Here is a 13,643-nt window from a genome sequence, read left to right as displayed (position 1 = left end):
TTCCACTGTTCCTCTCGATTCCATTTTCCTCAGAGGACTTTGCAAGCCGCTAGCCCTTCTCAAGGACTCTTGCGCTTCAGTCCTCAGAATCCCTAGCCGCTTCATTCCCAGGCTGGAGAAGTTATTTGATCTCCCTGGAAAGATCGCAGCTTTCCGCCCTGCCAAGCATTCAAGCAAGGGACCTGAAGGTCCGACGGCGTCTTTTTACCGATTGCTTTCCCCGGCTTCCCTCCCCGCCGCACCGAAAAGGTTCTCGTGGGGGTCCATCTTGTCCTCAACGACCTCTCGTTGAACCCGCAGGCAGTGTCGCAAGGATTCCTCCTGGCGAAGTCTTCGCTCGGATCTTGCACCGCAGGTCTCCCCGGGGAGCCTGGGGTTTGGAAGGGCATGCAGAAGTCAAGGAATCTGGGTGGAAGTTGGGGTCAACGGTTTGGATAGAGCGAAGCCTGGCAGGGACAGAAGTGAGAATTTCTCACCCTGGTGAGAATTTAGGGAGGCCTAATCGGCACATGCCCAGCTTCCAGTGGGTGGAGATCAAGTATGACCCAGAAAATCCCTATTAAATCCATATTAAGAAAATAGTTTTCTTTGGTGTATGCATTCTGGTGCATTCTAACGACTGAAAAAATGGTAGCCAACTCAATTATAACATTACAGTAGTCTACATTTTATTGATTTCAAAGGTTCTAGTACTCCTTTTGTATTGTTGTACAAACTGATGGACTTTTAAACAGTAGTTAACGTTCTGAGCGGGTTGCCATTTCCTTCTCCAGTAGATTATGTTTTGTCAGAACTCTCTGCTATGACCTGTCCATCTTGGGTGTCCCTGCACGGCATAGCTTATAGCTTCATTGAGCTACGCATTAATTAATTAATTAATTAATTAATTAATTAATTAATTAAGATTGCCGGAAAAAATATCAACAACCTCAGATATGCAGATGATACCACTCTAATGGCAGAAAGCGAAGAAGAACTAAAGAGTCTCTTGATGCGGGTGAAGGAGGAGAGTGCAAAAGTTGGCTTGAAACTCAACATTAAGAAAACTAAAATCATGGCATCCGGCCCTCTCAATTCCTGGCAGATAGATGGTGAAGAAATGGAGGTAGTGACAGATTTTATTTTCCTGGGCTCCAAGATCACCGCAGATGGGGACTGCAGCCAAGAAATTAAAAGACACTTGCTCCTGGGGAGGTAAGCTATGGCAAATCTAGACAGCGTACTAAAAAGCAGAGACATCACCCTGCCAACAAAAGTGCATATAGTCAAGGCTATGGTTTTCCCAGTTGCAATGTATGGCTGTGAAGGTTGGACCATGAGAAACGCTGAGCGCCAAAGAATTGAGGCCTTTGAACTCTGGTGCTGGAGAAGACTCCTGCGAGTCCCTTGGACTGCAAGGCGAACAAACAAGTCAGTTCTAGAGGAGATCAACCCTGACTGCTCTTTAGAAGGCCAGATCCTCAAGATGAAACTGAAATACTTTGGCCACCTAATGAGAAGGAAGGACTCACTGGAGAAGAGCCTAATGCTGGGAAAGATTGAGGGCAAAAGAAGAAGAGAACGAGGTGGCTGGATGGAGTCACTGAAGCAGTAGGCATGAGTTTAAATGGACTCCAGAGGATGGTAGAGGACAGGAAGGCCTGAGGAACATTGTCCATGGGGTCGCGGTGGGTTGGACACGACTTCGCAACTAATAACAACAACAACAACGTTCTGAACTGGGTGCATATGTATGTCTGGATTCCATCTAGATTTCTTCCGCTGAATTTGAGCTGTCGACAGGGTAATATTTGGGCCCAGCTAAGTTTTCTTGACTCCATGATCACTGCACAAGGCAAGACACACCACAAAATTGATATAATACTTTAAAAACAATGTGTGTTCTCTGAGCCTGTTTTTCTTTTCTTCCAGACATTTCATTACCCACACTAGGTAACATCAGCAGTGCACTGATTTCAACCCTGAGCTACAAAGAGTCTCCTTTATTGGTACTTTAAAAACTAGCATGCTTTTGTGGGGATCATTTAGGGCAGCAATTCTCAACCTGTGGGTCAGGACCCCATTGGGGGTCGAATGACGATTTGCCAGGGGTCGCCTAAGACCATCGGAAATATGGAAAGTATACTTGCGAGTCGAAGAATCGCGTTCCAATGGTTGACTCCACAAGCCAGCTGCAGGCTCTTCAAATCACTAGCCGAATTCGGCCTCAGGCGCGATGAATTAAAAAAGAGAGAAATCTTTACTCTGATGTCTCCCTCTCAAGCCAGCTGCAATCACTCCCAATCGCTAGCCTAATCTGGCTTCAAGCGTGATAAACTTAATAGGGGAGGAGTCTCCGCTTTAATACCTCCATCCTCAAGGCAATCGCAAGCAGTTCAGATCGCTAGCCAATACGGCTTCAGGTGCGATAAATTCAAAATGAAAATAATTTTATGGTTGGGGTCGCCACATCGTGGGGAATTGTATTAAAGGGGTCGCCACATCGTGGGGAATTGTATTAAAGGGGTCGCAGCACTATAAAGGTTGAGAACCACTGATTTAGGGGATCTAGTAAGCCTGTTATTAAATCGATGCAAGAGACCTTGAGTTTGCTGCAACAGATTAATATGCCTTTCTATTAACTTGGGAAGGCAGTGGGGATGTTATATATTACATTATATTGCATGTAATCATAGAGCTGTGGTGGCATAGTGGTTAAAGTGCAGTATTGCAGGCTGACTTTGCCTACTGCCAGGGGTTCGATCCTGAACATCTCAAGATTGACTCAATTTTCCATCCTTCTAAGGTCGGTAAAATCAGGACCCAGATTGTTGGGAGCAATATGTAAACTTTGTAAACTGGTTAGAGAGAGCTATAAAGCATTATGAAACGATATATAAGTCTAAGTGCTAGTGCTATTTTCCCAACCTGGGAACCATTAGCATCTGAACAATTCCCAGAATTTCCACCCGAATGGAAAGACTTTGTTGACATGTTGCGAATTATAATCCAAAACAGTTTTAAAATATTCAAATTTTCCTGCCTTGGAGTATACAGATGGTCCTCGACTTACGACCTAAACTGAGGCCAAAATTTTTATTACTAAAGCAAGGGAGCTGTTAAGTGAGTTTTGTCCCATTTTATGACCTTTTGCCACAGTTGTTAAGTGAATTACAGCTGTTGTTGAGTGAATCATGCTGTTAAGTGAATCGGTTTCCCCCATTGACTTTGCTTGTCAGACATTGGCTGGAAAGATTACAAATGGTGGTCACATGACCTCGGGACATGTAATTGTCATAAATATCTGCCAGTTGCCAAGCACCCAAATTTTTGACCAGGGGATGCTGCAACAATTGTAAACATAAAAAGTTTACTTTTTCACTGCAATCATAACTTTGAATGGTCACTAAACAAATGTTTGTAAGTTGAAAACTACCTGTAGCTCCGCTGTAGAGTTCAAAAAAGTGGGGAGAAAATATGATACAAAAGGAATATTAAAAGCATTGAAATCAAATAATAGACTACAGTAATGGCATAATTGACTTGGCTGCCCTTTTTTCAGTCTTCAAAATATACCAGTTTGAGGAAGTCTGTGTGTGCCAAAAGATTTGATTTTATAAATGTTTAAATTGGTCTAGAAAACTATTTTCTTAATATAGATTTATATTTATGATCTCAACAAGGTCAATCCAGCTATTGGAGTTAATCTGTTTTGAATTTGCCACCCTGAAAAAAGACTAAGTCCCTTGAAAAACTTAAACAATTTAAATTTTTTTAGTAAACTTTGTTAGAAGAGAGGCTGCCAGACTCTTTCTGCCAAAGCAGGATATCAAATGGAACAAAACACAGAGTTTGACTGGGGAAAACCAGGCATTGGATCTCTAGGGCAGTTTGCCTGTTCATGATCTGGTATGGCTTCACATTGACAGAAGGTTGAACTTAATTCCCTGAGACTAGAGCAAGCTCTCCAAAGTTGGCAATTTTAAGACTTTTGGACTTCAACTCCCAGAAATCCTCAGCCAGCAGCAGGGGAAAGAGAAGTTTGGAAACCCCAGACTAGAGTATTAGTTCAGTTTTCCTTAGCAGCTTTTTCAATTCCCTGGACTGCAGGAAATCTAAATTACAATCCTAGTTCGGTAGGCAGCATCTTGCCTATGGATGATACATACAAAGGGTGCTGAACTTTGGAAACTACTACTTGTGGAAATAAGGATCTAGGCAATGATCAATGCCAAATTTGGCTTTGGATGGCCTAATTTCTTTCTATTCTACGCTTAGTTTGACTTTACTCTAGGCTATGCCTGCCTACTCTACAATAACCCCCCTGACTAATAATGAAACAAGCCCAATAAAATTAGCAGTTGCAAGCTGAATCCTGTAACTAGAGCATGTGACAATGTAGCAATCTTGATTTATGCATGGATATATACAATCAGTATGTACTGAAACAGCTGCATCTCAGTGGCCTTAGTGGATATTCTGAACATTTAAGATTCAAGTCTATGGAGACTAGCCATACCATGGTGTCCCAAAGGTGCTTTTACAAATGGCAACTGGACTTCCTTGGTTTTTTCTTTGAAAATATTTTGCTTCTCAGCCAAGAAGTTCTACAGTTCTGAAGAAGCTTCTTGGATGAGAAGCAAAATATTTTCAAAGAAAAAACCAAGAAAGTCCAGTTGCCTTTTGGAAAAACACCTTTGAGATGTATGAATTACGTTCTTTGGTAGAGCTAGGAATTCAGAGAGCTGTAATCCCAATACTTGCATTGCCTGTGAGAATCAAAATAGAATCAGCAGCCAACCAGTGAAGAGAAAATAAAAGATTTTTAGTCAATGGGGAAGCCAGATTCATTTAACAGCCATGTTATTAACTTAACAATTGTAGTGATTCACTTAACAACTGTGGCAGGAAATATGGAAAATTGAGACAAAATTAACTTAATAATTGTTTTACAATGTAAACTTTGGGCTCAATTCTAGTCAAAAGTTAAGGACTACCTGTATTAAATTTATATGCTGCCCATCTCACCACTGGTGGGATTCAGCCGGTTCTGTCCAGATCGCGTGAACTGGTAGCGGTGACTGCAGGAGGCTCCGTCTACCCGCCCTGACATAATGCGTGACTACTCCGCATGCGCAGAAGGCCGTGTGCATGAGCAGAGGTGGCACGTGTGAGTGTAGAGTGCGCGTGCACATTCACATTTGCGAACCAGTAAGGAAGGTAAGTGAATCCGACCTCTACATCAGAGGTGGGTTTCAGCAGGTTCTGACCAGTTTTGGAGAATCGGTAGCAGAAATTTTGAGTAGTTCGGAGAACCAGTAGTAAAAATTCTGACTGGCCCCACCCCCATCTATTCTCTGCCTTCCGAGTCCCAGCTGATCGAGAGGAAGTGGGGTGTGAATGGAGATTTTTTTTTTTAATTTAAAAAGTTTTTAAAAAACAAAAACATTTTTCCCCTTTTTCCCCCTCTCCCCCCTCACAACCCCCTCCCCCCTCCCTTCACCCTCCCCCCCCCTTCCCGGGTCAATCAAGGTATTATTATACATAGACCAAACACAGAGTAAGATTTTCTCTTCTAATCCAATTAACCTCACCCGAGTCTTTTCATTTCCTAACCTCCCCCGTTACATTCTAAAATAATACATCCTAATTATTCAAAGGCAAGGAATGGAGATTTTATAGTATCCTTCCCCTGCTATGCCCACCAAGCCAAACCCACCAAGCCATGCCTTGCCCATCAAGCCACACCCACAGAACCGGTAGTAAAATGTTTTGAAACCCACCACTGCTCTGCATCTCACTCTGCAAAGCAATTCTGGAGTTGCAGCTGACTTTTCTTTCAATCCCATCCATGGCTTTCCTTGTGTAAAGGATTATCCTATTAGTCGTGATGAATAACAAAGATGGCAGGTGTGGCAGACTAGAAGTCAGGACATAGTGAATTCTAGTCCTGCCTTAGGCACAAAACCAGCTGGGTGACTACTTTCCCTCAGCCCTAGGAAGGAGGCAATGACAAACCACTTCCAAAAAATCTTGTCAAGAAAACAGCAGACACTAGTCCAGTCAACATAAAAAGTTGACTCAAAGGTACTCTTGATTCTGTAAGTTTGGAGCTGTTCATAAAAATAAATGAATAAAAGCACAGAGGCAATCCTTCCTAGTTGGGGATTCCATATTTGTAAATTTGCTTATTAGCGAAGATTTATTGGTAGCCTCCAGATTAATATATATGGCACATTCCTGGTGACCTGTAGGCAGCAAACATTTTAAGCTTCTGCTTTGTGCATATTTATCTTCTCTGTGATCTTGCAGGTTAAAATCTCTATTAAAAGTAAGATTTTAAAAAAATAAAACTTTAAAATAATCTCAGTATTTGAGATGAATTTACAGACTATAACTACTGTGAATTATAAGAATTTACTAAAATATCCAATGGGGGGGGATTCTACACACCGTTTAATAATTTTTAACTATGTCTATAAAAACAAAGTTTTTAGTAATAAATCACTGAGCTGGGTTTTAAGTCTATTATGTAATATTTATTAAATATTATACTTGTTAAACTGTTTCATCCAATACCAAGTTTAGATTATATTTGTTGGTTGCTTTTGGGCCTTTTGGTCATAGATCAAATGGATTGATTTGTTATTGAAAAAGTAAAGTAAAAATATTGGAAAATGGAAGATTCTCCATGCAGATGCTGAATGCAAATGTTTAATTATCCTATGCAGTAGTCCTCGACTTATGAACACAATTGAACCCAAAATTTCTGTTGCTAAGCAAAACATTTGTTAAGTGAATTTTGTCCCATTTTATTATCTTTCTTGCCACAGTTGTTAAGCAAATCACATTGTTAAGTTAGTAACTTGGTTGTTAAATGAATCTGGTTTCTCCATTGACTTTGCTTGTCAGAAGGTTGCAACTGTCATATATCAGTTGCCAAGCCTCGGAATTTTGATCATGTGACCATGGAGATGTTGCCATGGTTGTAAGTCTGAAAAATGTCCTAAGTCACTTTTTTCAATGCCATTTTAACTTTGAGTGGTCACTAAATGAAATATTGTAAGTTAGGGACTACCTGTATAACTAAGATAACAACAATTTGTTCTATAAAGTTGAGGTTAAGGACAAAGGCTTTTACAAGAAAGCTGTGCAGAAGGGCAATATTTTGAAAACTTTTTACAGTTCTCAATCCTAGTTAATGATAGGTTGAGCACATCATTTCTTAGAAATGAACAGGGCTAGATGAAATTTAGTTGAAATAAAGGAAGATAGATAATATAAAAGTAGAATAAAATAGAATTAAAATATGTATAAATAGTAAGAAAGGACCGCTTTGAATAGCTGATAAGAAACAGTGATATGTATATAAATGTTGTATGTTTGTCTTGTGTTTTAATGTGTTCAAAATAAAAAAACTTTTTTTAAAAAAAAGAAATGAACAGAGCCATTAATCACAACATATTCTCTCTCGCTCTGATTCTGCTCCAGCAGACAGCACCTGCATCAAGTTCTCCAACTGAGATGGAAAATTTTCTCTTTTACAAAGCCGGAAACTCAAGGAAAAAGAAACCCCAAAGCCAGACACAGTCTACCAGAACTGCCCACTAATGAGTACTGGCACACCCAGTAAAAAAGTTTGCGTGTGTGCCTGATTTCAAGGGCCAAGAGTGGTGAGTCAGATGAACTCAGTTTAACTAGCTGGCTGTGTTTAAAGTCTCTAGAACCGGTGGCCTCTTTCCACTTGGCCAGGCATAATAGTTCCTTATGATGTCACATTAATTTCATTCTCATTCCCCCAATATAAGCAGTTTTAATCCATTGTGTCTTAAACTTGGCAACTTTTAGATATGTGGACTTCAAATCCTAGAATTCCCCAGCCAGCAAGTTGCCAACACTGCTTATCTGTAGCTATTTCAGGATTTAAATGGGGACTTCCTTCTTCTTCCAGAATAAGTCTTGCTGTATGAATGATCTCCCCATAAAAATAGCCATCTCTTTCCTCTTCTTCTGTTGCCATCAGCAGATCCCTATGCTCCTATTGTATACATCAAACTTTCTGTCAGCAGTCCCAAAAGTGCTCTTCCAAAAGGCAACTGAAGTTTTTTTTCTTGAAGACATCTTGCTTCTCGTCCAAGAAGCTTCTTCAGTTCTCAGAGCTGAAGGAAAGGAAGAAAAACAGTGCAATCATCATATACATGAGTCGGTTGCCAAGCCTATGAATTGTGATCACATGACCATGGGGATGATGCAATGGTTGTAAGTATGAAATATGGCCATAAGTCATCCTTTTCAGTGCTGTTGTAACTATGATTACTAAACGAACTGTTGTAAATTGAGGACTACCTGTGCAATGCATAGAATACCCCGTTGCACATATTCTGGAAAGAGAGAAACTCCCTGATGATGGGCTCCAGTCTGAAAGCATAGAAGAGTAAACCTTTGGTCCTGGTGACCAACTTATAATGGATCCTGCAACATTATCCTGGGACATGTATATTTGCCTTCAATTGGATACTGTTAAGTTTGGGCAATGAAGAGGCAGGAGACGATGCAAGTGACAACAGCTCTTTAGTTTATTGTGAAACCCAGCAAAAGACAACAGGCAAACACCTCTCTTTATATAGTATTTGGCTGAGGCACCAGCCAATCAGCAACATGTATTTTCCCGCCCAAATTTCCCTCCAAAATTTCAAATACATTACACTCCTCCCCTCCCAGAACGCATTTAGCCCATTATTTGCATACAATTTGCATGTTATTTCTCCACGTAGTCATGCAGGTAGACAGGGCGTCTCCTAACTCTTTCTGACTTGTGCAATTCATTCCCTGGGAGGGAGTCGAGCTAGTCGGAGGGACTGTTTGTTCCTCCCAGCTCCTCCTCTAGGCCCTCCGGCCCTGGATTATTGGCAGAGTCGTCCCTGCTGTCCTCTGGAGGAACCGGTTGGCGTCGCTGGACTTCTTCTGATTCAGCTAAGTCCTCCGATCGCCTCGGGATTGAGCTAGCTGTTGGTTCAAATATTTGGTAGTCAGGGTCTGGCTGTTTGGTGTCTGGATTGTTTTGTATTCTTTTTCGTAATTAGTCTATGTGGCATTTCCACACTCGGCCATCCCCCATGTCCACTACATACGATTTTGGGGCTGTCACTCCCACAATGGTTCCTTTTAACCATGCTGGACCTTCACTATAGTTGTGTGCCCATACCAGGCCGCTCGTGGTCATTGTTCTAATTTTGTTCCCCTTATTCTGGTACCCATCAGGGGAGTATGTTGGGTTTAACCGATCTAAGGGGCACCGGAGTCTTCTCCCCATTAATAACTCCAATGGGCTGCGGCCGGTGGCCACACAGGGTGTTCTATGTTGGACTGCCAGGAAAGTGTCGATTTTGGCTTGCCAATCTCCTGGGCTAATTCTGGATAACGCTTCCTTGGCACTGCGCACAAAGCGTTCTGCAAGTCCATTCATCGCCGGGTGGAAAGGTGTCGAGAGGGCATGTCGGATGCCCTCTCTGGCCAAGTACCCCTCAAACTGGGTGGCCATAAATTGTGGGCCGTTATCAGACACTATGGTGTCTGGTAGCCCATATGTCACAAATAGTCGCCGCAATACTGTTATTACGGCCTCAGCTGTTGTGGTTTTCATGAGTATAATTTCCAACCACTTCGAGTAGGCATCTACCACAATCAGAAAGGTTTGCCCATGAAAAGGCCGGCCAAAGTCTATGTGGATCCTAGACCAAGGACCTTGGGGTTTTTCCCATTCCCTTATGGGGGCTGTTGGGGGTAGTGGCCTTGATTCCTGGCAAGCTTGGCATTTCCCCACCCGGTCGCTAATGTCTTTGTCCATTTGTGGCCACCAGACATAACTTCTCGCTAGGCTTTTCATCCTCACAATCCCTGGGTGGCCCACATGCAATAGTTCCAAGACATGCCCTCGTAATTTCTCTGGAATAACCACTCTATCCCCCCATAACAGACACCCCCCTTGTACCGACAGTTCAGAACGCTATTTGGTAAATTCTTTAAACCGTTCACCCGGTGCAGATGGCCATCCCCTCTGCACCCAGCCAATTACAGTCCGGACAATTATATCTTTGTAGGATGCCCTAGTCACTTCCGTGGACGTGACCAGGCCAGAGTCCAGAGAGTCAATTAACAAGACAGGTGTCCCTGGGGTTCAATAGTCTCTGGCAATGGGCATGTACTTAAAGCATCCGCATGTCCCAAATCCTTGCCCGGTCGGTGAGACAGTTGGTACGAGTACGCTGCCAGGAAAATAGTCCAACGGGTCAGCCTGGGTGATAATGCAACCGGTGTCAGACGGTCCCCCGCCAAGAGTCCCAGTAAGGGTCTGTGGTCTGTGACTATTTCAAATCGCCGCCCAAACAGATACTCGTGGAATTTTTTAACCCCAGAGACTATGGCAAGTGCTTCCCGGTCTAGTTGGCTATAGTTCCTTTCTGTTGCAGACATCGTGCGGGAAAAATATGTGACAGAGGCTTCTGAACCGTTCGGTAACTTGTGGCTGAGGACAGCTCCTACCCTGTAGGGTGATGCATCACAAACCGATACTAATGGCAATGTCTCATTGTACTGAATTAAAAGGCTATCGCTGGACAAAATTTCCTTAACGCCTTCAAATGCCTTAGCCTCAACCCTGCCCCAAGTCCATACAGAGTTTTTCGCTAGCAGCTTATGTAGTGGTTCAGCTACCGTTGCCTTATTTTTTAAGAATACCGCATAGAAGTTTACAAGCCCCCAAAATGCTTGTAATTCTGCTTTGTTTTTTGGGGGTGGGGCCTTCCTAATGGCTCGCACCTTGCTCTCCGTGGGATGGATGCCTTCCTTATCTATCCGATAACCCAAAAATTCTACTGATTCAACTCCGATATGGCATTTGTTAAGTTTAACCTTAAGCCCCGCAGTCCTGAAAATTTCCAAAACCTTTCGCAATTTGACCCTTAATTCTCCCAAATCTGTGGCTGATATTAACACATCGTCAAAATATGGGAATACTCCTGGTAGACCCTGTAGGAGCCGTTCCATGAGGTTTTGGAATAACCCAGGGGCTACACTAACCCCGAACTGAAGTCGAGTGCATTTAAAAGCGCCCCTGTGTGTGACAATTGTCTGTGCTTTGGCCGTTTCGTTGTCAACTGGTAACTGTTGGTAGGCCTGTGCCAGGTTGAGTTTGGCAAAAACCTGTCCCTGCCCTAACGAGTGCAACAAATGTTGTACGATGGGGACAGGGTAAGCACTCTTTTGCAATGCTTTGTTAAGCGTTGCCTTATAGTCAGCACAAATACGGACAGATCCGTCTGGTTTAACTGGGGTCACTATTGGCGTCTCCCATTTTGCATGGCCGATTCCCTGGTTTACTAGTTTGTCTAATTCCCTATCTATTTTGGGTTTGAGCGCGAATGGAACTCTTCTTGCTTTTAGCCTAATCGGAGCTATCTGGGGGTCTAAATTGAATGAAATGGGGGTCCCCACGTACTTGCCCAGGCTGTCTTGAAAAACATCCTCGAATTCCCGCAACAATTCGTCCTTCAGGTTGTCGCCAACGCTGTGAACCCCGGTGATGCCCATTCCCAAGGCTCGGAACCAGTCAAGACCCAGCAAGCTGGGCAGGTTTCCATCGACGATGGTGATCGGCAGGGTTTTCTTGAATTGTCCGTATCTCACTCTGACCGACGTGACTCCTCGAACAGGGATTCGGTTTCCCTGGTAGTCTTGCACTCTCAGTTTTTGGGGTTGCAGCTGGCGTTTCGCGACTTCTGGCAGGTCCCTTGCGACTGTGTCCCAGGACATAATTGTGATTGATGGGCCGGTATCCACCTCCATTTTACACTGCACTCCTTCGATGTAGGTCTTGGTGAATATTTTCTTTTTCAGTCGTGTCGATGCGTGACCCACTCGCACAGTGGTGTGATTCAACTTCGCGCCTTTTTTAAATTGGCCAATCCCTGGCCGCCTTGCGGAACCGGCACCCTGCTGATTGGCCGGTTTAAATTTTTTGCGGGAAAGTTGGGAGGCCCGGCACGCCTGAGCTATGTGTCCTTTCTTTTCACACCGTCAACAAATTGCGTCTTTGAAACTGCAATTCTGTCGCTGGTGTTGGCCTCCGCAACTCACACACTCGTTACGGTCGCCTCTTTCCGGCCTCCCAGTGTGGAAAACCTCTTCCTCTTCGTCCTCTTCCCACTCTGCCTGGATTTCCTCGCTGTGAATTGGCGTCGCTTTCGTTGAGGAATTAGGCGTGTTCGGCTTCTGTAAGGTTTCCGCCGCTTTGGTGGACATCTCGTGCGCCCTGGCCGCATCTAGGGCTATCGATAGGGTTAGGTTGCTTTTCGAAAGCAGCCGCCTCTGTAGTCGGACGTCCCTGACCCCACAAATGAGTTGTTCTAATAGAGTGTCCTCCAAGTCTCTGTACTCACAGTGGGTTGCGGCTTTCCTTAATGCGGCCATGTACACGCTGATCGTCTCGCCCTCTCGCTGGACTCTTTGCCTTAGTTCGAAAAGTTGCACGAACTTCGATGGCACCGACGCGTAGTGTGCTCGTAGCGTTGTCTGTAGCACTGGCCACGGTACTGACTGAACCGGCGTTGGTTCCGACAGCAATTCGGTGGTATCGAAGACTTCTGGTCTGCAGTGGCTCAGGAAATAGGCACGCTTTCGATTATCCGACACTCCTTGCAGTTCATTGGCTTTGAGGAAATACTCGAAGCAAGCCATGTATGATCCCCATTTTTCTTTGGCTGGGTCGAATGGCGCTGGCGGCGTATAGCTAGACATCGCTATGTATCCACCCTTGATAACTGGCTGTGTTTGAAACTAAGTTGCTCCTTCAGTTCTTTTCCTAGTCTCCCTGCCTTCAATATCCCATCCTCGTTGCCAATGTTAAGTTTGGGCAATGAAGAGGCAGGAGACGATGCAAGTGACAACAGCTCTTTAGTTTATTGTGAAACCCAGCAAAAGACAACAGGCAAACACCTCTCTTTATATAGTATTTGGCTGAGGTACCAGCGAATCAGCAACATGTATTTTCCCGCCCAAATTTCCCTCCAAAATTTCAACTACATTACAGATATCTTACTATTGGCTGGTGATGTTGAGTGGGAGGGCAAACAAATCCAATCCTATCCATCATTTTCCTTAACTTCTCTTCTGCTAAAACTAGGAAGGCTGTCATATTCACTGTTTTGATACATGCTGGATGGGGAATTCTGAGAGTTGAAGTCCACACACCTTAAAGTTGCCAAAGTTGAGAAACATAATTCTAGATACAACCATGCCACCATGTTTTTGAAAACAAATTGTCCAATATAAAGGTTGCTTCTTTATTGCTTGTTTTTATTGCTTGGTTCTGCAACCCAACAAGACAGACACAGACTTCAGAGGATAATCAGAACTGCAGAAAAAATAATTGCTACCAACCTGCCTTCCATTGAGGACTGTATATTGATGAATCAAAAAGAGGGCTGTGAAAATACTTACAGATACCCCACATCCTGGACATAAACTGTTTCAACTCCTACCCTCAAAATAACACCGCACATCAGAACAACTAGATACAAGAACAGTTTTTTCCCGAATGCCATCACTCTGCTAAAGAAATAATTCCCTCAACATTGTCAAATTATTTACTAAATCTGCACTACTAT

The 13,643-nt window shown here is 43.4% G+C and overlaps 1 long non-coding RNA gene across 1 annotated transcript in view; it reads left to right on the top strand.

The window, feature by feature from the left end:
* LOC131196809 (uncharacterized) overlaps nt 1–13,643 on the top strand; it is a 33,225-nt gene that overhangs the window by 960 nt on the left and 18,622 nt on the right. The gene's annotated exons all lie outside the window — the stretch shown is intronic.

The sequence above is a fragment of the Ahaetulla prasina genome, chromosome 4 (assembly GCF_028640845.1).
Source record: "Ahaetulla prasina isolate Xishuangbanna chromosome 4, ASM2864084v1, whole genome shotgun sequence".
Taxonomy (NCBI): Eukaryota; Metazoa; Chordata; class Lepidosauria; order Squamata; family Colubridae; genus Ahaetulla; species Ahaetulla prasina.
Note: the sequence above shows the minus strand (reverse complement) of the source record. Positions and strands in the feature narration are given on the sequence as shown.